Below are 26848 nucleotides of genomic sequence, written 5' to 3'. Positions count from 1 at the left end.
AAAAGAAACAAAATCTCTAGTGAAAGACATAATCTAGGGTGGAGGACCCAATGCAGTGAAACAGAAACAGAAAATCATAAATAAACCCAGGTCATAGTATATCAGTCTCCTAAATCTAACTTTCTGTTAAGTACAGCAGGGTTTTAAAGACAGGAACTGACATCCTACAGCCCTGCTATGTAACTGTTTAAAGAGCCTCTAAGAATTGCAAAACAAGAGAACAGCCTCTCATTTTTGAAGCTGGTAACATTTCATCCATTTTACACGCAGAAAGTTCATCCCCAGAGTTGAGCAAAGTCAGTAACGGAGAGCATTGCAGGAGATTGCTCTCTAGTGATGGAAAAATATTAGTGTTGATGAGTGTGAGCTGCAAATGATAGCTTGGCCACATATATGGGTGCCACCAGGATAAGCAAAGTTCATTTGCAGCAGCTTATGTCAAACACAAGAGCACACATATAATAGTCGAAGTTAAGTTTTCAAGCAAAAGGCATCGTTTAAAGGGGTAAAAGCAAGGAGTAGACCCAGTCATGCTTTAGTCATCAGCTTTTAACTTGAAAGTCAACTTTAGAGAAAAAATGGTCTAAAGAAGAAGCTATCTCAGCAGGAAAAGGTTGAAAATGGAGCATGACATTTATAAAACAGCCTCTGAGAGAGCAGAAACTCTCCCTCAGACATACCACAGGTTTCCACATTTCTCTCGGGCAAAGTGCAACATGAGGAGCACGCGTTTTACAGTTCTAAGCATATTTAATACAATGTTTTTACAACAGCTGTTGCTTTCACAGAACTTTAACCCCACTGTGTAAATGCATCACAGGGAAAATACTCTGTTGTCTTGGAGACAGCCTTTGCTCGCAGAGTCCTTTTCCAGCGAGCTGGTGTCAGCTTTCAGCTCCGGCTGCATTCCAGGCAGGCAGGCACATCCCGGCCTCTCTCTCTCCTCTGTCTTCAGTACTGGCCCCGCTGAAGGTCGCGGGGGGGGGGGGCTCAGGAATCCGGGACAATTATCGGAGCTTCTTACCCACGGTTTCCATCAGCACACCTGATGAGAAAATGGAAAGAAAAAAAAAGCCCTCAATAGGCAAGTGGGGCAGGGGCAGAGGCATGGAATTTGCAGATTTTCTGACGTCCAATTTTTTATTTTTTTTCCTCCCTTTTAGTTATGTTCCGTTTATTGCTTATCAGACCTGGTACAGAGCCAGGTATCTTTTTTCCTGCTAAATTCAAGCCAATTTATTGTCTTAGTTGAAAAGTGTTATGTTACAGCTGACACTTGGAAGACCATTGGAGATATCATATGACAAATGTCTCCCGTTAAAGGACTCGGGAAACCTCTCCTATCCTTGAGAAAGGTGATACCAGCTAGTGACTTGACCCCTCCAACTCTAACACATGCACCCACTGCTACAGGTAGTACATAGCAAACACTGCCCTCATTACTTGTTTGCAGATACAGACGAAAAATGTGTTCTAAAGCTCTGTCTTCAAAGCTGGACATATGAAAAAGAATGGAAAGTTTTCTCTAACCCCAGAATATGTGTTTTCATCTCAGTCGTAGACATATGAATATGCTCTATGCATGAATAAAAATAGTAGAAAATGATGCAATAAACTTCACATTTCACCACCAAGTATCACAGAGATTTTTCAAAATGGTGTGGCTGGAACTAATCCTGCAAACCCTTAAATACAGTGAATGTTAAAAGGACTTAGGTGTCCCAAAAGAACACTAAAGATACTAAAGAACTGAGGCCCAAAATCTATTTATCTCTGTAAACATCAAGGTGCTGCCACACCTTTGGCTATTTTGCAGACAACACTGCTTTCCTTCATGAATAAGCACTACTTACTTCCACTGTATGTGTGTGCTTGTGTTTGGACATAATCTGCTGCAAATGGTAGGTGGTGTAAAGCTAATGCAAATCTAAAAAGTACTGATTGTCTGTCCCTGGACATCCACAGCACTGCTATCTGGGTCAACATTTAATTGCAGTCTTTAGTAGAAACACACATTTCAGATCCCTTGCTTTAAATGACAATTCCAAGGCATATGTTTAACTTTAGGAGGTTTCTTTCCTGAACCAGAGCCCAGAAGATTAGCTGAGTGTTTTTTCTAAAAGTTTAAAAGTAAAAATTCTCTGTGTCAGAACAGTTGCGTGAGCAAAGATCTGAGGGAGCCTTTTGTAACTGGAGTAAAAGCAGTAAGGTCCAACATACTGTCCTCTCTGAAACAGAACAGCCCTCAACAGAAGGGTTTTGGCTGCTAAACAAAATTGGGATGGAATCCAGGACTGGACCTGCAAGTAAGCTCAATTCAGACAAAGGAAAGTTTTAGAGCTATGTAGCATTAAAACAAGGAAGAGGTCATAGAAGAGCTGTGTATCCTACAGCATTGCAGAGAGCTCTTACTTGAATTAGGCTGGTTTTTGAGTTTGTATTTTGTTTGATCATGGCACATCACATAGATTCATAGCTGCTGATGCTCACAAAATATTGGTTACAGAATGGGAGAAGAGGGAAGATGCCTTCAGCACAGGTCTAGCTTAACTGGCACAGACTGATGCAATGTCTTCCACTCATGGACAAAGACTAATGATGAAGAGCCCTTCAGATGCAGAGCTACATGACCCAGCAGTGCCTAAGTCTACTCTGCTGGCACTCGGGTAGCACAGCCCTGCTGTGAGACTGAGCAAAGCCAGCAAATTGTCACATCCAATTCTGCCAGTAAGGGATTTCCCTGCCTGGGCTGGGTAGCCAGAGAGCAAATACAACTGCAAGTGCTGTAGTGCATGGCTTCTCTAGCCCCAGAGGGTTGTCTGAACTAGGCTTTCTGCTCATCTCTTTGCTCCTGCCCAAGAAAGAGTATGAGAACCCTTGAGTACTGCAGTACACAACTCCTGTCCAATCTGATGATTTTGTCCCGCAGGCACACCAGCAAATAAAGGAGAATAAGACCCTAAATTTTTATCTTCCTTAATTTTCTCCTGCTTATTCTGACACCAGAAAGGAGTAATGATGATTTTCCTGATGCATCCAGAGTTACAGTCTAAGCCCGAAAAAGTAAGGGTGAGTGGAGGGTGTTAGCTAAGAAGTGTAGCAGATTTCTAGCATAGAAATAAAATCAGGACAATGGAGACAAAGATGCAAGGCAAACGTATCAGGGCTGAAGTGAGGAGGATAAGGCCTCTTGGAAGGTGTCTGCACATCTGTGCACATCTGTGCACAGTCTAAAAAAATATGCCAGATTAGGCAAGTGCCACACGTCCACCCTGAACAGAGGGGTTCATTAGAAACTGAACTGGCGAGCTCTGTCAGGCTAAAGCAAACTGAGGAGAGCCACTCTGATCTGAGTCACAGGGGAATTAGCACGTACTTGACATTTGTGTGTATAGTTTTCCTGTAAGAGAGAAGATATTTCTAACTTCAGTATTACACACATATTTAAACTGTGCCACCTCTGACTTGGAAAGTACAAAACCTTTCTGAGTTTGTCCTGCCAACTGCTTTCCACCCCCACCCCCCGCCCCGTTTCTGGACATTCAAAAGTGTACCTAAAAGTTACACACTAAATAGATAGAAAGTTGCAAGGGCAACTGCAAAAATTAATGCAACACTTCAGTTGCTTCCAGTGAATGCTAAGCCAAGGTGAGCAATTAGAAATATATAGTACCTAATCACACCCATTTTGTTTTTGTAAAAGGGTGATCCTTATCTGGATTCAAATGAAAACATGCATGTGAAAGCTTTGTATCCAATCCAGGCTATACAATCTGACATATTTCTAGTCGACATGAAGCAACCCAGCTGGAACACTGAGGCTCTGAATGTTCCCAAATATGCAGGGAGACAGGATTATTAATAAATGCATTAGCAATAAGCTTGGCTCGGTTCAAGGTATTATATTTCAAAATAGACTTAGGGGGGTTTTTTTGTGGTTTAAAACTGACTGAAGTGAGATGGTTGTGATTTATGTAATGCTAGCTCTGACATATAATATTTTTTATAGATTGCACTCCTGCATTTGTATGTAGTTAGAAGCAAAGATGTCCTGTTATTTTCAAGAAGGAAATACTTTGATGTCAGAGTTATATTCCTGGAATTTCATCTTGGCCTTTCAAGATGTTTAACCGGTATTTTATTTATCTGTGTTCGTGACCTATGATATCGACAGTTTATTATCTTCCATGTCTGCTCTCTTTATCATTTTTTGGTGCAGTTGCAGACTCCTAAAAATCTATGGCAAAATGTTCAAGACTATTTCATTCTCCTAGAAACAGAACATCTCTGCATCTCACACCCTGCCCAACCTCTGATCCAGGAGTGTGTCTTCAAGTGCCTTGGCTCTGCAGCAGCCTGTGTCACACAGAACAGCCTGCCCTGGGGCAAACGTTCCCTGCGAGCTGGACCCACAGAAGGAGGTATTCAGTAGTTATAGCCTTCTTTCCTGATGCCTCTCCTGACAGACCAGTTAACTTCACTTCTGGTTTGTGTCTAAGACTCTTCCCGTTTGATAGTGTGACAGAGCTGTAACCTACTAGGTATTGACAATAGATTATTTCAGTGGCCTTTCCTGGGGAGGCACCTTTCAGGTTAAAAAAAAAATAAGACGTTTTTGAACTTTCTGGCATAAGACCCATTAACATTAGATAAGATAGAGTGCTACAAGATATATTCCAGTAAAAAGCCTTCTCTTCTGAAACCTATGAAATTCTGAAAAAGAAATACATTAATTTTCTAATCACCTGCAGAAGTGATGAATCCTCAAGTTTGATGCATCACTTCTTTGTTTTTTGGACTCAGTGATCTCAGGGGTCTTTCCTAATTTAAATGAGTCTGTAATCCTGTGATTTATTGGACCAGTTGCTGAAATTCTTGTGCCTTATCATCTGCTAATGGTGACAAATCCATCATCAGCTGTCAGATATTTGGAAAATAGGTGGAACCCAGAATGAAGTCATTCACATCTGCAGGTTTTTAAAGACTCTTATTGATGTTGGTCAGCCTAAGGAGTACAAATGTAAAGTGAAGGAGATTCCTTTCTATGTGTTTTAAAAAGATTTTTGCTTGACTTAAGCAGTAGAATCAGAAACAAAACTTCTTTCATGAAATTAAGCATTTTCTTATTAGTTTTCATACTTTTTAGTAACATAAAATATCAAAATACCATGTATTATTATTTGTAATAATTTAAAGAACATCAGGTGAAATATTTGACACACAAATAGTCTCTCAGGTGAATTTAATGCAGATGAAACAATTTCAAGAAACAGGAACATTCTTTTCTTCAGCAAAAAGACCATTAGACACAGTGTACTCCCCTTTTCCAAATTAATTATCCACCAAGGGTCCAGTCAGCAACACAGACTCAAGTTGAGCACTTATTAGAGTCTGTGGGACCCTTGCCAGAGCTGGGATTGCAGGGTTGATCCCTCAGGGGAGCATTGTAACAGCAGTGCTGTGCTGAAAGACTTTTGAAGGAAGAAAAAAACAAAACAAAACAAAACAAAAACAACCATGGGAAACCCTCCAGGTACTTCTTGTAATTAGATACAAATTCCGTATCATTTTAAAAAGCAAAGAAATAATTACCTTCATTGTTTCATTTGGAATGCTGAAAAAAGCCCAAAACATCCTGGTTTTGGGCAAGCTCCCTGAGTGTGCTGAGGAATGTGCAGTACCTACTTGGCTAGTCTGGCTGGAGCTACAACTAAACATTTGCTATCTTCTGCTGGTGACAGAGATGGGAAAGAGGCGCATCCAATGGACAGTTCAGTTCCATGCAGACTAGCCATATGTACTCAGCCATGCCAATTACTCTGCTCATGGCTCCACCTTACCCTTTCCTGCATTTCCTGTATGGTTTTCAGTCTTTGGAAGAGTCTGAGGTCTTGCACAGGTAGTGGCAATTGTAGTGAAATTACTGCCCTCAACGCCTATTCCACAAATATCTCTGATTTCCCTTCTTGAGCCACCTGATACACTCTGACCTGGACTTCCATACAGGTACAAAGCTGATTTGAGAAGCAATTCGCATCAGAGTACACGAAATTCATGTTAAATAGCATTTATTTTTATTTAACACAGGCATTGCGTACTAAGCACATGCTGATGAATGATTTCTGGGCTCGACAGTATCTCTCACTAGAATTACATTATCATGGAACCAAAACAGTGAGGAGATCTTCAGTCTCCTGAAATGATGTTCAGGTCATCAGCTCTCATTATTCTCATTAGTTCTCATTTGCAGCAGCATGAACAGCTGGCCCACAGAAGGAGCTGCTGCTCTAGCTCCACTAGGTAATATTAGCTTTTAGTTTAGTTAGGAAAGTGCCTTTAAGGAAGTTTCCCAACTGCTCCAGCACATGGAGTTTCAGATCACTGACTGATCTCTGGGCACAAAAAATACATTCCCTTATGTTTAAACTAAACCAGAAACACTCAGCAGCAGCTTTAGTGTATTCCCATTGCTGATGGACATTAAGCACAAACCAGATCAGACCTACTCTGGAACAAAACTCCCGAAACACATCTGTTATGAATGTTGTCTCTACGGTACTGCTCATATTGTGCTCTAGAAGTTGCTTACTTACTAGGTACACAAGTTCACTGATGTACATTAGGTTGTTACCTGTGAATGTGTGATTTTCTGCACTTCTGCTCATCATACTTCATACTGCATCCACACAGGACTGTTGTAGCTCATTCTAGATATGACTATATTTAAAAATGCTGTATTTTTTCCTAGGAAGGATCTTTCTTTGTTTCCTTTGTCTAAATGACCTTGCAACATGGCAGGTGTGCTCAGCTCCTACATCTCAGGCTTTTGCTTTGTGTGGCTTTACCTACTCTTTTGGCTCTGAATTCACTTAGAGATTGCATTCAGTAACAGCTGAAAGATAACAACTGGACAATAAAAGCAAGTGAAACAGTCAATGGATTAATAAAAAAATGCAAAAACACTAGATAGAAAATTCCACTATCTCTACATTTCAGGCAATCACTTCTCAATAATCCTCAAACTGCTGACAGACTTTTCTGCTGTACTTGCTTAGACAAAATGTTCCCAGCAGCCAATTATCTCCTTTTCCTTCCTGGGAACCAAAACACTTTTCTTTTAGTAAAGGTTTTGTTAGGATACCACCCTATTTTCCCAAGTAGCAGAAGACACATGTATCTCCTTCCCAAAAGCACAGCATGAGAGCACCCTTGTCTGTCATCAATGACTTGAAAGTGTCAAATGTTCTCCTAAGCTAGCACTTGCTTTTCGCTAAGCCATGCAGTTGTGTTAGAGAGTGTTCTGTGTAATCCATGACTTAACGACATGAAGCTTTGACTTCTAAATTAGGACCTTGTTATTACAGTACTGCAATTAGCCCCACGTGGCAGTATTAGAGAGATACTGTTGAGTATTCTCACTTTGTTAGGAGATCTAAACCCTGCCTTTGATGCTGTGTGGTGATAAAAAGTATAAAAAAGCTTGAAATGCAAATACATTAATGTATATATTCATTTTAGGATTTACAGCTTTTTTAGGGTCCTGGAGAATAAGACAGGTTGTCTCATGTGCTGCAGTCATTATTGCCTCAGTTTAGGATAGACTTAGTTTAAGATGCCTCAGGGGAAGATGCACTGAGGTAAAAAGAAAAGGTGCTATTTTTACTCAGTAGTTTATGTTAAAGGTTAAATTTCAATAGCCTAGTCCTGTATAGATTGATAGTTTCATCAGATAGTTGCAAATATTTTAGTATAAAACCATGCTTTTACTACAAACAAAATAAACAGCTACTGAATCTTCTTTTTGCCAGCAAGACAAACAAGCAAACTAAACTTCACAAAAACCCAAAATTTTACATCTAGGACGTCATCTGCAAAGAAATGGCAAACACAGAGTGGTTAAGCCTGTAATTTCATATATTTTCTTACTTTATACTAAATGTTGTTTGAAATATAGTACTATGTAGGCTTGATTTACGCCTAGAGTTAGGAATGTGCTCCTATGCTACTGTTCTTTATGTACAGCTTTTGGCCTTGGCAAAAAGCATCTGTTTCACATGGCGGAAAATTGGAATCAAATTGACTTGGTTTAAATTAGTTCATTATGTGCTAAGTAGTGGTTTGGAGCTGTGGGTGTCATTGAAATGTTTTTCTTGTCTATAGAAAACTAGGAAATTACCTAAAGTAAAGGTGGAAAATATTAAGCAGTGCCAACAGCACTTGAAAAGAATGGCTGAAGGTGTCAGGTCTTCACTACATGAATCATGTCAGATTATTAGCTCCCTTTCCTGAAGTACACCTGTAATGGAGGGGTTTTGATGAGAAATAGATTTTAAAAATATGTGAATGATAAATGAGAATATGAGTTGTGCTGCATGTAACCACAAGATTTAGGTCCGTAGCAAATAGTAACTGAATCCCACTGACTTCTTGGGACTCATGAAGAAATTCAAGTAAAAAGGACATTCCTGAAGGAAATACTATAGTAATCACCATTTCAGTAATTAATTCTGCTAGAAGTGTTTTGCTGTTATATGGGATACATGTTTTTTAACAAAAATATGCTTTTACAAAAAGTGCTCTTCAATGATTTGAATGGGAGCTCAGGGGTTTTCTGATAGTCTGCTTTCATGCAGTACCATCTAGGAGCCATGGAAAAGTGGTGACTGTGGTTCTTCCAAGGAGCCAGGAAATCTGATTTTGAACAATCTCACAGCATGAACACTAAGTTTCTGATCTCTGACCACTAGCCGGTCATACATCAGGACATTCCCAGACACTGAAAACTCACCCTAAGCAAATGAGCAAGCTGGCTAACTACCTGAGTGATGTGCTGAAAAACATGTTGTCTCACTGATGAAGGAAAATAAAACCAAATCCAAGTTTAAAGATCGAGGTATCTATTTTTCTTTTCTAATTTCCACCTTAAAACATTTCACTCTGAAGCCTATAAATGCTATACACAGAAAAACACAGCTATTGAGCAATTACAGTAATTTCAACATTACAAGCCGCACTGATTATAAGCTGCACCTCTGGATGTCAGTAACCTTTACGTCTTTGTCCATAAATTAGCCGTACCTGATTATAAGCTGCACTGTCATTTGCAGCGAGGACCCGCATGCAACAAAGTTGCCAATTAGTAACAGAACTGTGGGATTGCGGGGTTTACTGGCTTGGCTCAGGGCCGAGCGGGCTCGGCCCGCTTGGGGCTGCCAATGGGTCCAGGTGGCCCAGCTCGGTGCTGCCGCTTGGTGGGGCCGCTTGGGACTGGCCACCACTGCCGCCGCCGCTGGGCTCGCTCGCCCCAGCCCGGTGCTGTCCCCAGGCCACAGGTGGGGATGGAGCCCGCCGGCACCTGTGGTGGCATCGGCAAGCGGGGACGGAGCCTGCTGGCACCCATGGTGGCGACGGCAGGCCTGGATGGAGCCCGCCTGCTCCCGCGGCGCCAGTGGGATGCGGGCACGGAGTCCCCCGCCTCCCCCCTGGGCCATGGGGCCAGCAGGAGGGAGCCCCCCACCGCCCCCCTGCACTGCCGGCATGGAGCCCGTCTCCACCCGCTGTGCAACAGAGTAACCAATATGTAACAATTGCGCAATCCCAGGTTTTACTGGCAGGTGCTCAGCTCGGCACCTCGGCTTGCACTTCGGGCTTGGGAAATTTCAGAAATTTTTTCATATATTAGCCGCTCCTGAGTGTAAGCCACATTTCTGGGTTGGGAGCAAAATTTTAGTCAAAATGGTGAGGCTTATAATAATGAAATTACCACTTACCAGTTTTTGACTACCAGGATGCAGAACAAAAGCTGGTACTGATTTCTCCTCTGTCAAAGCTGTTACTTCATCATACACAAGAACTTGACATAAGGCACTATTTATTTATGTCCTCAGACACACCAGCCATGGTTCTTATCAGCTCTCTGCTCCCTTTCTGAACTAATACTAATTTCTGAACTCCGCTAATTCTCTGCAGCCAAAACCCTCAAGTGTCTGGATACAACTTTGGTGCCTTCTCTACTTTAGTTCAGTAAACCCTCCCACCTACCCAAAAAATCCAAAAATATATTTGGCATCAACAGGAAGGATCCAAATGGCAGAGGACATTTTTTGTCACCTAATTAAACCTTGCAGCACTGCATGCAGAGCCAGTCTCTGAAGCACGACAGGGGTGTAATATATTTGGAAAGCACACACAAGGGAAAGCAAAATGCTTAGGTTGGCAGAGCAGTAGTCTTAGCAGAAGTGTTTAGGAGGATTGTGACTCTGGCACAGAAAGGAGAGAGCTGGGGTATGATATGAGACATGTACAAAATCATAAAGGTAGTGAATAACTTGGATGCGAGGATCTTATGCAGTCAATCTCACACTGCTTAGAGACAGAGAACACACCATGACATTCATGGATCACCTTAAGTCAGATGAAAAGGTATTCATTTACAGAGCACAGAGTGAGCTTTGCTGCCGGAGGAGGATGAGAAGGCAGTAGTACCAGCAAGGCCTCAAACAAGAATAGGAGAAATTTTTGTGCAGTATCTGTAATCCATATGTGAACAGTAGGAAGATGTGGCAGGGATACAGCCTGTCTCATCTCTTGGCAATGGGAAAGAAAAAGAGGAATGGCACCAAAGTGTCCAGGCTCACAAACTCTCCTCCAAAATAGTACCTTCCCTTATGGATAAACATCTTGAAAATTGTCCTGAAGGTGAAGACAGGTTACCAGCATTTGGTAGAGTCTTTGAGATGTTTATTTTGTAACACAGGCTGCAACACAGAAATCAATACCAGAGGCTAGAGCTTTCTATGGCATAGGTGGAAATTATTCCTTTTTCCTGGAATTATTTCCCATTTCAAAACTGTGACAAGTATTCTTGTTATGCAGTGTCTCTGAAGGAGAATTGTTGTTCTGTTCCTATGGAGACACGGCTTAAGTCATACCTGAAAAATGCCATTGGTGCTAATACACTGTCATCATTGTAATTGTACCTCTATCTATTCCTGACAATACACCCCTTTGAATTCTGCTCATTTATTTTTTAATCTTGGATATTAAATATTTTTTTTTCCTTTTTCTGGGTTTAGAAAGAGCCATTGCAACCTTTCATTCTCTTACTGCAACGGGGGGAAAAAAAGCTTGCTAATATTTCCTGTCCCCACATGCCTGACAATTGTCAATCCTTACTTTTCATTCTTACACAGGATTCAGAAAACAATATATAAATAAGATATGAATTCTCCTTTTTCTAAGATGTGTGCATTTTTTAACATAAATTGATTTGAAATTTGAGTAGTATCATCAATGGGACTGTGATATGGAAAGAAAAAAGATTTGGAGGTGTTCAAAATTTGCTGTTCACACAGCTTTGACTATGTCCTTATGTTGGCAATAAGATTTTTATAACTGGAAAACAGTCTTTGGCTGTAGAGAACTGATTAGTAATTTCCTTCTTACACTCTTACACTGGATCCCTGACTCTTGAACTTGTTGACATACATGCAACACCAGATCTCAGACCACATAGCTCCATATACATTTTAAAGGTCCTATATTCCAGAAATGTAAACATTTTCAGTCCCATTTATCCCCGCCCCACCTCCCCTTTTTTCTTTTTTTTTCCCTAACAGATTAGATTACTGCACATAGTCTGCAATAAATGGTATGGTTTATGTTTAAGCACTATGCCTTCTTCCCTTCTTCATGTTTATGGAATTGCTTCTGCTCTTAAACAGCAGAGCATGTTTACCCTTAGACAAGCCCTGTGTTCCAATCTCAAAATTGAATTTCTAGAGACAACACTGTCTGGAGCACTAGGCCTTCTCATGTCTTTCAGGATACCTCTGAAAGTCCAGGCCATGCATATGTCAGTGTGACCACATGGGCTTATTCTTTAATAAGCAGCAGCAAGCCTATTAGTAATAGTGGTAGTGCTCAAGCAAGGACACTTGAATTAAGTAAACTCTTACCTACCTACATATTTGCAGCCAGTGCTGGAGGAGACTCTGAGGTTCACAGATCTGCTGTGGGTGCACATGAGGTCACCTCTGTATGTCACCCGTAGCCCTGCATCTGTAGACTGCCTGTGCAGCTCCCCTGCTCTCTAGGTGGAAAACAGGGGACCTACAGATACTCCACAGAGAGACAGAAGATGCTGAACCATTATACAGTTGCCAGTGTCAAACACAGGGCTAAGGGTTTGGAGAGTTGAAGGTCTGTGAGATGGGCATAGATGCATAGAAGAGCCACACACACGTACAGGCCTTTCAGAGTTTGTAATTTGAGAAAAAAGATGGCAAAATCTTGGTGTTATTTTGTTTCTAGTAGAGATGCCTTGTGAAATCCATTTTTTCAAAATTATGGACAACCTCTGAGCTTTTCTATATATGGAAACCATTCAAAAGAGCAGATATTCAGGCATTTTCAAGGCAACAGAGCAAGGGTTAACTTTGTGCAATGGGTGCATGTCATAAGTCCTACTTTAATGTACTTTTTGGGATGGAAACTTTGTCAACAGCAAATCAAAGACCTTGCCACAGATTTTAAATAAGTGTATAAACTCTCAGTTTTACCATGGTTTCTCCTCAATACCTTTCAGGATAAGCAGTAAATGAAATATCAACTGCATAAAAATAACTTTTTTTGTTTTGCCAGGTAACTTATTTTGTTTTCACTACAATAACATGGAAAGTTTGGAAGATATTTAACTAGGATTGAAATCAGACCCAAGGACTGAAATCAGCAACTAGTGAATGGCCCTTAATACTGTGCCAGCCTTGATTTCCCAGAATCAGGTGGCTTGAAAACTGTAGGTAAAGTGCAGCTGAAGGATAATATGTTATAAGACACAATAAGGTCAACATAATTTAAACAGAATAGTTTTTCCCATCACGGTTTACACTTTCTTGGAATAAGTGGAATGACACAGAAGTGATGTCCACAATGAAGGGAATTCAATCCTTTATGACTCAGAGCACAATATATAAAACTCTTTCCCAAAAGCAGCTGATGTTTCAGCACTGAAGGCTGCTCCAGCTACTAAAGAAATGCAATATCTAAAGAGACAGTGCAACAAGATGGATGTGAGAAATTTGCATTTGTTTTGCTTGCAACAGAAACTTCTTACATGACCTAGAGAAATGTTTCTTTATGTTGTCATTCAGAGTAACACGTCATTACCTTCACAGGGGCACTGCCAAGATGAGGGTCTGAGTCCCTAGTAGGAATAACATTGCTTGAGAGGGGTGGTGCAGCTCCTGTCCTATGGTCCCTGCAGGGGTGGCAGAGCCTTGACAGTCACATGGCTGTGGATGGGCTGCTGGCTTGCCTGGATCAAAGACAGCACTCACAGGCCAGGTGAAGCTGCAGGAGCTGATGGGTTTGATCAGTTAACTGGTTTTGGCCCAACCAGCTGTACAATGGGAGAGATGCAACTCTGTCAACCACTGCGCCTCATCACTTGGAGCTCTGAACGTATCCTCAACTTGGCTATTCCGATGGTAGTAATGCAAAAATATGTATAAGCAAATAAAACTGAAGTAATTTGTACTGTTGGGGTTTTTTTGTTGTTTTTTTGATTTTTTTTTTTTCACATGTTGTGTCTGTGTGAACTGCTGGATCCTACCCACTTCCCTACTTTAGTTGGGAGCTGTGTATGGGACAGTGGTAGCTGCATTAGGCTGAAAAAACAAACTCGGGGCAGATAAAAGGATCTCCATTCCAATTGCAATTGTGTGTTGAAACACCTTGGGGACATAATGATATTAAAAATAGGAGCATAAGCAGCATAAGAACTGCAGGAGCTAGGCTAGGTACCTACCTCCCAATACTTTTGCTCATAATAGTAGGGATAAGAGGCATTTTGTAGGAATACAAAAATTTACTGAAGAATTTTTTTCATTCCCAAAAAACTAAACTGAGAAATGGTGACTTAGAACAGATCAATGCCGAAGAGCCACATCTCTTGAGAATTAAATTTAAAAATTAACATTAACTCCAACAATGGAGCAAGAAGATTTTTGAAGATTTATGCAACAATTTCCTCTTTTAAAGTAGGAGATTGTACTTTGATGGTTTACCTTGTGGCACATATGAAAATAGTCTTATTTCCAGTTTGGTAAGAAAACACAGAAAACAAAACATGGTCTTTGGGGGCTGAACTTTATTACTCTCAGTGCAAAGGTTTGTCAAAGAATATGGAATAAGCACTCTTCATGGATTTCTTCCTTGCTAGCAGCTGGTCAGTCACAGGTGCTGGCAAAAACCCTACTAACCACTGAAATGTACTGGGAAGGGCTTTGTTTTTTTATCACCACATTCAGAGAGTTCCTAATTTGGTCTGGTTTGAAGTGCTCCCTGTGAATACAGTGAAAATAAAAAGAGCTATAGAAGGAACATGAATAAATACAGAAAAACGTATTTGCAAATACAGCAACTAAGGAAAAAATTGTGCAACGTCTGAGCACAAACAGTGTCTGGGGTGAAATTTGATTGTCATTCCACTTTCTAGCCATGCTATCCCTCTACAGGTAGAGTTGTAGCATCTCTGCCCTCTGGTATGTACCAGAGGAGCACATGGAGAGCTGAAAAAAAACCCTTTTTAGTGGGTTTGGGAGAGTTCCTGGACACTCAGGAAAACCATAGGGTAAATAGTCAAGCAGTCTCATTACTTCTGGGGGACATCCAATAACCTTTGTGATGCCAACACCTTACCACAGAATTTTCCTGGAAACTGGAGTTCTAGTGTGCACTTGGTTCTCACAGTAACACCAGGAGGCCAGAGAGCAGCCACCAGGCATCTGAGGTAGTGCTGGGGACTGTCTCCAGCAGGAGACAGAAAATCATGTTTGAAGGCGATGTGCTACTCTTGTCTCAGTAAAGAGCATCAGGCTATAGTCACAAATAACCTATATCCGACAGTGCCATTTCTGGGGCTGGACAATAGCCACAGGTCAAAGGAAAGCAGACATCTCACTGTGGTGTCATATATGGGGAAGTTTATTTTCCATTACTTTTGTCTTTACAATCTAAATGACGTTTGCTGTGTCAGAAACCTAATAATTTGGAAACTCAGGTTTCATCAGCTTGAAGTTTAAAAGGCCATATTTTTTTATAGGTTAGGGGACAGTAATGAAATTTTTGAAAGAAGGTAAACTCCAAAATAAACAGTAAAAATGATGCAAAATAGAAAACAGCATACATTCTGGTGTCCCTGACAAATCTGCTCTTACTCCATGTTCCACTTTAAGTTTGCACACTATATTTCTTCAGTGCTAATACAAGCTTTGGTGGGCATAGTAGGTGGCACAAAGAATAAATATCTTTTTGAAAAAAAACAGGTTTTTTCCAGCCTGAATACCAATACGAAACAAACTATTTCAATTATCTAGCTGTTACAGCAGAAATATCTTCTCTTAAAGAGAGATACTGTGTGAGGCATTGCATAGAAAGGACAGAAGTTGTCAAGAGTGATGAAATTTTCATCTCTTTACTGAACAATGTGGCATTATGTCTTAGATGGTATTCCACAACATTTTTTTTCTAATAACCCCTGATCTTGCCAACATTTGGCAGTTTTGTCTGTGTTTGTACATAAGTGTTTGTAGGTTTCAGATCTATGTTCCTTTAAGGCTTTTAATAGTTGTCTGTGCCTTTTTTTTTTTTTTTTTCATTTACTGTAGTATAGTAAAGCATGGAACATGCACTGGTTTCTGGAGTTATATTTTTTCAAATGCATTCCAACTTCTCCAGACTTGCCAGATCCAAGGAAGGAATGAGAGATGAGTGCAAACTGAGGGCAGGGAGATGAGAATAATGTAGCCTTAGGAAACCTAAGGCTTTTTTCCAGGTCTATGTAGAAAGATAGACAATATAGAGTGGAAGATGAACATCCATCTAGAGGTCTGAGTGAAAAATGGCATAGATGTATCTCCCAAGTGTACAGTGTTCTCAAATCCTTTCAGGAGAATAAGATCCTTATATTACTTGGCTGCTTACCTGCTATTTTCCGGGTGGCAGCAGATAAGATCTTGCTGATGCCTGTGAGAATGATTGAATTCAACCTTAGGCAGAAGATTGAAATGATATAGATAATCTGGTCCCTAAAGTAAGCTTGGTGGCCTCAGATAATTCAATTTATGCGCTGCTTTTCTTATTGTGGAAATCCTAGGAGAAACTTGCATTCACCAGTGTCCTGATCTACAAAAGATTCTAAGTTTTTCCAGCTACGATTAACTTCATGTGAAGTTGTGGGTGCTTGCACCTCTGAAACTCAAGCCTTATGTGTGATGCATGAAGAATCTGCCACATTCAGTTTCTCACTATTCAGGGGCATAAAAGTGATTGAAGGAGAGGAGAAAAAACAACAGTCCCAAACTCCATAAACATTCATTAAAGTCCATCATCAGTATCTAAGCAGCATGATAGCATAAGGATATGTCAGTTGTCACTCTGTAGCATGCAAGTTTTATTCTCAAATCACCCCAGTAACTTAAACAAGAAAGGCAAAATGCACAAAGAATATAGCCATCTGGAATACATAATGTGGAAAGATCTGCAATGCATTATATGGTCTGGAAAGTAGCTGGTCGAATTCCAGAGAGCTAAGATAAACTTCAAAAGTCTGGCCACACATCAGTGAAACCGCTGATCAGTTCAGCTATTTAAAGTGGGTGTAGATGAATGAATTTATTACATTTTTTTATCTGTTGCATTCATATGGGAAAACATGTCTCTGGACAGGTTCTCCACTGATTTCATGCTTGGTTCTTTTATTTGAACTGTATAATATATTTTCACAATTCTACATCATATAGCAGTTTTACAAAAGGAGTATTCTCCCATAATTTATAATGCCATTATACAGGAGAGAAAAAAACCAAAAAGCTCAAATAATAGTAAAGAATAAGATATGACTCAAATACCTTAAAAAAAGGTTAGACAATTTTAATTTTTTAAAAATTAAAGACAAATCAAGCTGGGATTCCACCTTTGTTGTGTTTTTCACTAAACACAGAAACATCCACCATTTTGGATTTTTTATATTTTAATTGCAAACAGCTTCTTCCTAAATTAATTGATTGATATGTCTGACCTTATTTACCCAGACTTCCAGCTTCTCTACATTTGTTGGAGAAAGGGGAAGAAAGATGAAGCCATACAGTTCATTGTTTTCATGTGCCGATCCTAGAACTTCATGAATCAGACCTGGGACTTGATGTCTTCAAGTGTATTTTACCAAGCCTTTGGATGAAATAACCAATGTCCAAACTTTGATCATCTCTAATGGCACAACTGGATTATTCTAGTCTTCTTTTTCCTCTATTGAATGTTGGTTTTGTTGCAATAGCTCGTATAAAACATCCTTTACTAGGCTCTCCAAAGATAAAACCACTCAAACTAAGAATAATTTTGCTATTTTACTTGTTATTTAGAAAAAGAATTTAACTATGAGTCTTAAATAGATTATTTTTACTGTAAAATACCACAATTCTGTTCATGACAGTTTTTTCATAAATCAGTTAGCTCGTGTTAACTTGTGTACTGAGTATTCTTCACTATACAATTCAATTTCCTGTTTTTACAGTGCAAGTGTCAAGTAAACTGCTAGGAAAGCTGGTTTTAATTGACTTTTAATTATGCTGTAATACATGCACAGGACTGGTTGCATGGAGTAAGAGAACTGTCCATGGGAGATGCATTTGCAACTGCGTTTTTAAGGTTTTGCCTTCCCTGGGCCTATAACAAAATCCCAGTTTATTTCATGCAGTTTCCCATCCTTCAGCTAGGCTAGCACTCACCCAGGAAAATGCAGCAAAATTCCTTCAAACATTGTCAATAGCTAGATCAGCACATACAGCACAGCAGAAGTTGCACTCCCTCTTAAAACTGTCTCCTCCCTTTCAGGAAGATAAGAATAATTGTCTCAAAATTGTGATGACCTTGGAAGATAAATTATGTTCTCCACAATATTTTTCCAAGCCATTAATGATGTCACTGAGGGAGGTGGATATTTTCTGTAAAACGGACGTAGTTAAGGACTGATAATTGCAGTTAGAATCGGCTTCAAGGAACTGTGACTTTAGATCACTCCATTATTTCAATGACCATCTCCCTGCCAGGGGACTTCCTCCAAAGTTCTCTGAAGCCTTTTGCAGTGCATTCTTCACCAAACCTCAAAAGTTGAGGTTTGAGGTGATTTACCTCATTCTTGCCAACAGCTTTAAAAATCCATAAGGGCAATCCCTATGGACATTTGATTCATCAGCTTCCTGTTTCTACTGAAACCCAGATGTAAGAAATAATCTACTATGGCTGAGGAAGGAAAAGAAGAAAGGAAAAAATTGGCTGAGTATTTTAAAATCTTCACACACCACGGAAGTTTGGGTGTCATTTTCCTCATGTTTCATTCATACCTTTAAAAGAAGAGGAGAGGAAAACATGCACTTAATCAAAATCCCAGCCGCACTTCCTGAGCCTATGTGTTTTGCAGATGGGAAGACTTAGAAGACAGATTGATTTTTAATCAATGTTAAATAAAGAAGAGCATCTGCTTCATGTAGTAAAAATGTACCCTATAGTCCCAGTCATCTGGCACAGTTGCTGCTGACATCACTGACTCAGTGACAGAGAGGTGTGATGGGTAGCACAATACACACCAAAGGTGGGAAAAGGGATACCTGTGATAGAAAAACTCAGTATCCAAGAGTTCATTTACCACACCTGGGCACAAGACACTGGATGAAGGGAGCAATTCCTTATAAATTCCATTAAAAAAAATTCCTTCTTTATTGTAGAAATAGATCAAAAAACCTCAACTGCTCAAATCACTTATATTTCTAAAATGGCTGCAGACAGGATCTAAACTTTGTTGTTTGGGTACAGTCTCTAAGTCTTTTAAGCAAAGGAGTGCAAAATCAGAAATGGCTTGGGTAATGGGCTGAAACATTTTAATCCCTAGCACAACTTGTTATTTGCAAGTGAAGAAATTCCTATCTGAGGAGAAGGAACTGGAGCCATATTTGCCTTCAAGAAAGGTTAGTAGCTATTAGTACACTGCCATGATCTGTTCCAGTTGTTTTCAAGCTTGAGAAAATAAAATTGCGAAAGCCATGAAAACAAGAACTATGAATAGAAAACAAATATAATAGTTGATATAAACAATGTATCAGTAACTTGAAGGCTTAGTTTTTATTAAGTCATCCAGAAAAAATATGCAAAGTATTATGTTTACAAACATATAGGTTCACTTTTAGAATGAACCATCCACATAAAAGAAATGTTTCCTAGACAACTAGTTTCCAAGAAAAATATTTCAACCAGCTGTATAAAGGTATGAAAAACATATTAAACTAAGAATAATAACATGAACCTGTGTGCAGTAATGTTCTAAAGAGTCTGAAGTATACTGGATATAGATATTTTGAGCTCACGTCAAAAGATATGGCTGTTTAGATGAAAGTCAAGAGTCACTCCAGTTAATCATAACCTTGATTTTAAGGCCTCTCCAGGCCTACCTTATAAATTGGACTACTGAGGGCTGTTTGGCAGAAGCATAAGCAAAAATCATACACCATCCTCAAAGGAGTACTAGCAGGTAAGCAAAAAGGTCTGAACAACTGCTCCCCAAACCGTCCCCCCCACCCCCAAAAAAAAAAGAAAATGCAGGGCCTTGCTTCAGAGTGTCTAGGACACAGCAGTCTTTTGTCTTCTGAGCATTTTCTGGCAGGCCAGGGCTTTACTTTGGTAAACGTTAACCCAGTTTGACGGCAAAGACTTGATTTTCTTATCAGCTACCTGCTGCTTATTAAGAACATAGTCAGTCTTGTATATGCTTGCTAAAACGTGTCATTCCAGAGGTTCCAGAGTAACTTTTGGAGTCACTTTTAAGGATACAGGATTTTAGCTGAAGATCTTTCAGAGAACTAAAGAAATCCAGATTACCTTCACCACCCATTTAAAAGAAAGGAGGTGGGAGGGTTTATATGCTTGCTAACAAAACAAAAATTGCTGTGTAGCAGCCAGGAAAAAAAAACCTGACCCTTCTTCTTCCTGGGGAGCAGAGTACTCCTAGTCCCCTTTCCCAGAAGCTGCAGATTCTAGCTCTTTCCTAACATAGCTGTGGGTTTTGAATCAAATCCCTGTATTATGAAAATTAGGAAGGGACGGGAGTATGTAGGAGAAAAATGTCCATATATAAGAAATGTATTAAGAAACATATAGAAGGAGAAAGGGAGAACTTGAGAAAAATGTTAAATAATTAATGTGAAGTGTTTCTTGGGTTTTAAAGTCCTGCATGTCTTAAAATGGTCATATTTGGCAGCCAATTGAGACCAAGTCACTGAAAGTTTACCAAAGTCCGAAAGCAGGACACTTACCTGTTTGGTTTGGTTTTACATGCATGCCTTTCTCTTTCACCCTCTTGTCTTGCCTCATATTTTTCCCATTCTTGTTTAAATGTTTAAATTTTTAGAATGTCCTAATAATCCTTCGAAGCATTTAATTTCCTCTTTGCCAATTTAAGCCAAAACATTTACTATATACCACTTGTCTGACGTTTGACCATGAGGATTTTTTTGTATCTATGCTTGCACACACACATATATATACACACAATGCAGGCACACACATACAATACTTCAGAAACACAACAATCTGTTACAAATCTGAAAGCAATCTTCAGCCCAGATTCCTCAGGAGCTCATTCAGGGAGCCTTTTCAAGGGCAATAGAAGAGCATCCCTTGTGTTCACAATTATTCAATGGAGAAACATCTAGATTGCTTTCAGAAGTCCATCCAGCAAAAGATTGTATGTCCCACTAGAAAACTAAGCTTTCTCTTAGAACCACTGGTGATGAAAAGCTGTACTTATTTTGCCATGCAAGCTATGCAATTTAATGTGTACTTCCCTTAGGAGGTGACATGGAAAAAAAGACCTAACTAAAGTCTTCTGATGTAATGCCCAAAATATATTGCATTTATTTGCTTTATATATTTTAATGAAAAAAGGTCTTTTGAAAATATTCACATTTAGACATAAAAGAACCCAAATAATTTAAAATAATTACATTGCAAATGTCAGTTTTTCATAAATGAAACAATTAAGCATATTGAGCAGGAGCAGGGCATCATGGTCAATCAGGTACCCACTTTTAATAAGCTCCACTCCAGCAGCAAACACTTTAAAAAAGTAAATCACTGAAGGGATATTATCATTTTACAGCTGAAGTCCACTTCTTCTCTCCTTTGGTTGGTTTTGAGGAAAGTTTCAGTGCACTTAGCTTGGTTTCCTGGCAGTCTTGCAACGACTGAACCCCATGTGCTTCTCCACTACCCCATCCAAACAAGTTACGCAGTTCCCCGCATGCCTGCAGTCACACAAGAGGACAAGGTCCAGAATGGAAGAGAGAGTCTAGAACAACTACATTCTCACAAGGTTTTCCAGGCTCTAACCTTTCTCAATAGTGTTTTCCTTTGTAGTTTGTCGAATAAGCTAGAAAAAATTTGCAAAGCAACAGGGAGCTCATCCGTACAGAACAAAACTGACAGATTCTATCTGTATAGGGGTAGGTTTATGTAAAAAATAAATAATGTTTTTTCTGATGGTCTTACACAAACCTACATGTTCTCTAGAAACTTGTTTCTTTCTCTCTCGAGTAAAGCAGTGACAAGTTTTGCTTTCTGATTGTTTCTGATTTCCAGAAGGCTCTCCTGCAGCACAGACAGTACATGACACAAGACATATTAAGCCAAGCAGTATGCACCCCTTTCCAAAAACCCCAGCCAGCAGGACACCTCTGGTGGGTTTTCTCCATAGAGAGGGAAGGCCACTACAATATAAGAAGGAGACACAAAAGGAGTAATTGTTCCAGATAACCCACACTAAGTCCCTGATGAGCTTTCCTTCCTTCTTTCCTCAGGTGCCCCAACTTGGCTACAGACAAAGAGAAATATTCAGTGTAACACTGAATTCTGAGAATACTGAGTATAACACACCTACACTCTCTCAGGAAAACATTTTCACTGTGCTGCCTTCTAGTCCAAAAACTATTTGGCAGAAATCTTATTAACTATTTTTTGTTTTGTGGTTTTCTCTACCTTATAAATGATACAGGGAATAATGAAACCCTGACTCCAGTCGAAATGAAGAGAATCAGTTAACACATTTACATCTCTTTCTTCGTGTCTGGTTGTGTTGCCTTTTGTCCAACCTGGAAATGCAGCTTGAAATAATTTTAGAAAGGAGGTATGTTGGGGGTTGGTTTTTTTTTTCCTTTCCTCTCGGCCTGTGGAATTTTTTCCCATTGACATGCTAAGGAGCACTGATGGCTAGGTCCTTGAGACCTTGAGACAGGGGAAGGAAAGCCTCCCTGTTTTTTTGGGAGTTTCAAGATGGAGCGGGAAGCAGGGAACACCACGAGATTGGAAGCAGGTAAAGCAGGGTGGGAGCAGTTGAGGGCATTCTTTTTTGGTTCTGGGAGGAGGAATGTCACTGGAAAACCTCGCCCCGCCATCCCAACACCGGGAACTGCCTCTTCTGGCGCTGGACCCCACACCCCTGCCAGGACACTCTCCTGCTTCAGTATGCCATCTCCAAGCATCCTATTTGGAGCACTGGGACCAACACTCTGAGGATCCGCAAGCCAAGTCTCTCCTCCACCCTTCCCATCTGGGACATAGCCACCATCACTCCCAGTACTCCTGGAGCAGTGTGGGATCACTGCATTTGCCCCTGTCCAGTGGGAACTGGCTGGCACTCAATGCCAGCCAGGATGGTAATTGCACCACAGGGGAAAGGTGCCCACAACCAGAAGAACTGTTACTGGTTTCCTGCTCTGTTTGTTGTTACTTTCATAGTTGTTTGCCTTGTTACATGTACTAGTAAAGAACTGTTATTTCTATCCCCATGCCTTTGCCTGAGAGGCCCTTAATTTCAAAATTATTCTAATCCAGAGGGAGGGATTTACTTTCTCCATTTCAAGAGAAGGCCCTGCTTTCCCTAGCAGGGTCTTTTCAAACCAGAATAAGGTAATATAAAAGGTCTTTATTTCAAGGCCTTCAGGAGCAGTTATGGAAAGATATCCACAAAAGACCAACCCCTCCCCACCCCCCAGGGGTGCGTATATTTTTATAGGTTTTAAGAAATTAGCAAAATTGATAAAAGCACTAGTTAGGAGGAACAATCCCCCTCCAGCTCAAGCCCCTTCTCTGGAGCCCCTCTTCGGCACCAGATGTACAGTAATTTCACGAATACAAGCCGCACCAATTTGACCAAAATTTTGGTGGAAACCCGGAAGTGCGGCTAATATTCCGGGGCGGCTAATACATGAACAAAATTCTAAAAGCTGCCAACACGGAAGTGAGAGCCCGCGGCAGCCCCAAGCCAAGCTGGAGCCCGGCCGGCCCCGGCTGAGGTGGGAAAGCCTGGCAGAGGCGGGGCCAGCAGTGTGGGGGGCGGGCGGCAGAGCCTGAGCCAGCAGGGCGGGGCAAGGAGGGCGGCAGAGCCTGAGCCAGCATGGCGGGGGAGCCGGGGAGAACTGGGGCTAGCAGTGCAGGGGAGCATGGCAGAAGCAGGAAGGCCGGCGGGTGGGGCTGCCTGGCAGCGGGGGAAGCCCAGCAGAATCGGGGCCAGCAGCGTGGGGGAGCCCGGCGGTGCGGGGGCCTGCAGTGCCGGCCAGGGCGAGGAAACGCGGCGGCGGTGCAGACGGGAGGGGGCGGCCGGCGAGCCCGGTGGCGGGGCTAGGGAACGCGACGCGGCCGGCGAGCCCGCCGGCGGGGCTAGGGAACGCGCCGCGGCCGGCGAGCCCGGCGGCGGGGCTAGGGAACGCGGCGCGCCGCGGCCGGCGAGCCCGCCGGCGGGGCTAGGGAACGCGCCGCGGCCGGCGAGCCCGCCGGCGGGGCTAGGGAACGCGGCGGCGGCCAGCGAGCCCGCCGGCAGGGCTAGGGAACGCGGCGGCGGCCAGCGAGCCGGGCGGCGGCAGGCCGCCGGCAGGGCTAGGGAACGCGGCGGCGGCCAACGAGCCGGGCGGCGGCAGGCCGCCGGCAGGGCTAGGGAACGCGGCGGCGGCCAGCGAGCCGGGCGGCGGCAGGCCGCCGGCAGGGCTAGGGAACGCGGCGGCGGCCAGCGAGCCGGGCGGCGGCAGGCCGCCGGCAGGGCTAGGGAACGCGGCGGCGGCCAGCGAGCCGGGCGGCGGCAGGCCGCCGACAGGGCTAGGGAACGCGGCGGCGGCCAGCGAGCCGGGCGGCGGCAGGCCGCCGGCAGGGCTAGGGAACGCGGCGGCGGCCAGCGAGCCGGGCGGCGGCAGGCCGCCGGCAGGGCTAGGGAACGCGGCGGCGGCCAGCGAGCCGGGCGGCGGCAGGCCGCCGACAGGGCTAGGGAACGCGGCGGCGGCCAGCGAGCCGGGCGGCGGCAGGCCGCCGGCAGGGCTAGGGAACGCGGCAGCGGGGCGGTGCTGACGGGAGAGGGGGGCCAGCGAGCCCGGCGGCGGCGGCAGTACCACCCGGCCAGCCCCGCCGAGCCGTGGCGCTGAGCTGGGCCACCCGGCCCCGTCGGCAACCATGAGCGGGCCGAGCCTGCCTGGCCCCGCCCCGAGCCAGTAAAGCCCCCTATGCCGCGATCCTGTTACTAACTGGCCAATTTGTGAAAGCTGCGCACGAACGAAAGTGCGGCTAATATTCGGGGTGCGGCTTATCTATTGACAAAGACAGCAACATTGTCGAGGCACCGGGGGTGCGGCTTATAATCCGTGCGGCTTGTATTCGTGAAACTACTGTACTTTGTCAATGACAATATATCTCCAAGAATTGTCCTGGGTCTTGGTTCCCAGGAAGAACCAAGATAGCACCTGGGCCTTCTATCCTCTGGAGATGGGAGCTCTGAAATTTGGGAAAGGCAGAAATACATGTCATAGATGTTTTTGAGAGATTTTACTAGCCTGTATTCTGAGGGTTTTACTCACATTGTCAGCCTCACCATTCATCTGGGGTGGGTAGGAAATTTACAGATCCCAAACAATTCCAAACATTTGTTTAAGTTCCCTGATCACTAGGGGAACAGCATCAAAGGAACCCCAAACCTTTGGAACTTTATAATTGAGAAAAACTTCCACTAGGTCCCTTGCTGTGTTAGTGTGACAGGGGTAAGCCTCAGACCACCCACTAAAGGTGCCAAATAACACCAGTATATACGTGTTTCTTTCTTTGCTTGGTAACTCAGCAGAACCTATTTGCCAATAATCACCTGGAAAAACTGCTTCTGTTATTTCTAGTACAACATTTTTGCCCATGTTTGCATTGTTTCTGGTGTAATAGTCCATTTACTCTCCTTGATTTCAGCTTTTGTGCCAGAAAACTGATGATCCTTTTGATCACACTTTGGGGTAAACCTTGACAACACAATTTCCTTTTGGAAATCCTTTTATCCTTAGTGGCACCACTATTAAGATGGCTTTTTCTGCAGTCCCTTTTACTATTTCATCAGCAATATGATGATTTTTTTTTAAATTCAGGAGTTGTTTTTTTTATTTTGCTGAGCTTTGTAATGTATAAAAACTGTTTCTCTACATTCCCAAATACTCAGTAGCAGTGCATGGGTCTGTTCAGTGCATTCAATTCCATTACCTTGAATAGTTGCCTGTCTTCTTTCCTTCAGATGACTTCTCCCAGTCCTAGATCTTTCATTGATGTAATTAGTTCAGCTCTCTGTGCTGATACATTTGATGGCAAGGCCTTTTGCCTGGTTGCCCGGTTACCTGGTTCATGGTTGTCACTGCATAACCTGTAGCTTGTTTGCTATCTCGCACGAAGCTGCTTTCATCTGCACACAGCTCTCAGTCTGGCACATCCTTCAGGTCTGGTCTGCTGGAATAGGCCTCTTCCGCGGCCTGCAAACAGTCAGATACATTATCAGTTAGTGCTGGCAACAGAGACATACTAGGACTGATGGTAAGTATTTTCAAAGTAACGTTACCCTGTTTGTAGGGTACGTGTCATGGATGTTCACAGAACAAACTTACGGTGGGTTGCACGCAACTGTTAGATGTAGCAATTCTTGGCTGCTGGTTGGATGAAGCAATTCTCAATTGCTGACTTCTCCAGCTCTCCAGCTTCTTTGCCAGCAGATCTCTGAATACAGTTGGGCTGTACCTTAAACCGTCAGGCAGAATTGTCTGAGTGATAGGGCTTTTTTCACCTGTTTCAGGATCCTTCGATGTAAGAGCAAAGAGTCCTTGGCCTTTCTCACTCACAGGGATGCAGGAGAAGATACTTCTAAAATTCAATTCAGTAAACCATTCTAAACTATCTGTTATTTTCTTCCTTTTGCAAAATTCCAATTGATCCTTTTCGGGAGAGTTTGGCAAATAGAGAAACTGATAAACCAGGCAGTGTTTTTCCAATTCATATTTTAAAGGTTGGAAGAGAGGTCTCATTTCTCTTACCCCTCTGACACCAAAACGCTATCTTGGTTCAGTTTCTGAGGTATTTGCTAACACAGGACTCTGCTTACTTACAGCTTGTTTTAATGAAGCCTGAAGAACGCTTTGCTGTCCTTTGGACCCGTTGTTTCCCCTTCGGGAGGCTAGCAGGGCACACAAAGAGCGCTCGCTGCCCGCTGCCCGGCCGGCCGCACCTGCGCGGGGACACTCCGGCGCGCCCGCGCTCGGGCCTGCTCACAGCGCCTCCCGGGCCTCTCCAAAACACCACTCGTTGCTATGGAAACCGCGATAAAGTCGTTCCTGCCTACAAAGGTGACATCAGCTTTCTCAAGCGACTGAACTCTGCCTTTTCCCTCGCCCTCCGTGGCAGCAAAACCGGTGCCGCAGATTTTACACTCGCCGTCCCGTCCCGTCCGGGCCGGCACGGG

General features: G+C 42.5%; 1 long non-coding RNA gene across 3 annotated transcripts; it reads right to left on the bottom strand.

Moving 5' to 3' along the window:
• Window positions 1-26775, bottom strand: LOC117011040. Of its 3 annotated transcripts, XR_004420840.2 has the most exons (4): window positions 26496-26775; window positions 26001-26189; window positions 25606-25868; window positions 16970-21353 (listed from the first exon to the last, which is right to left on the bottom strand). It is a non-coding gene; the product is annotated as an uncharacterized LOC117011040 (long non-coding RNA). The 3 variants fall into 3 exon arrangements; XR_004420839.2 differs by lacking the exon at window positions 16970-21353 and adding an exon at window positions 1-1045 and having other exon boundaries at window positions 26001-26771; XR_004420838.2 differs by having other exon boundaries at window positions 26001-26770.
• Between the last annotated feature and the right edge of the window lie 73 nt (window positions 26776-26848).

The sequence above is a fragment of the Catharus ustulatus genome, chromosome Z, assembly GCF_009819885.2.
Source record: "Catharus ustulatus isolate bCatUst1 chromosome Z, bCatUst1.pri.v2, whole genome shotgun sequence".
In the NCBI taxonomy this organism is placed as follows: domain Eukaryota; kingdom Metazoa; phylum Chordata; class Aves; order Passeriformes; family Turdidae; genus Catharus; species Catharus ustulatus.
This window is presented reverse-complemented; position numbering and strand designations above follow the sequence as displayed.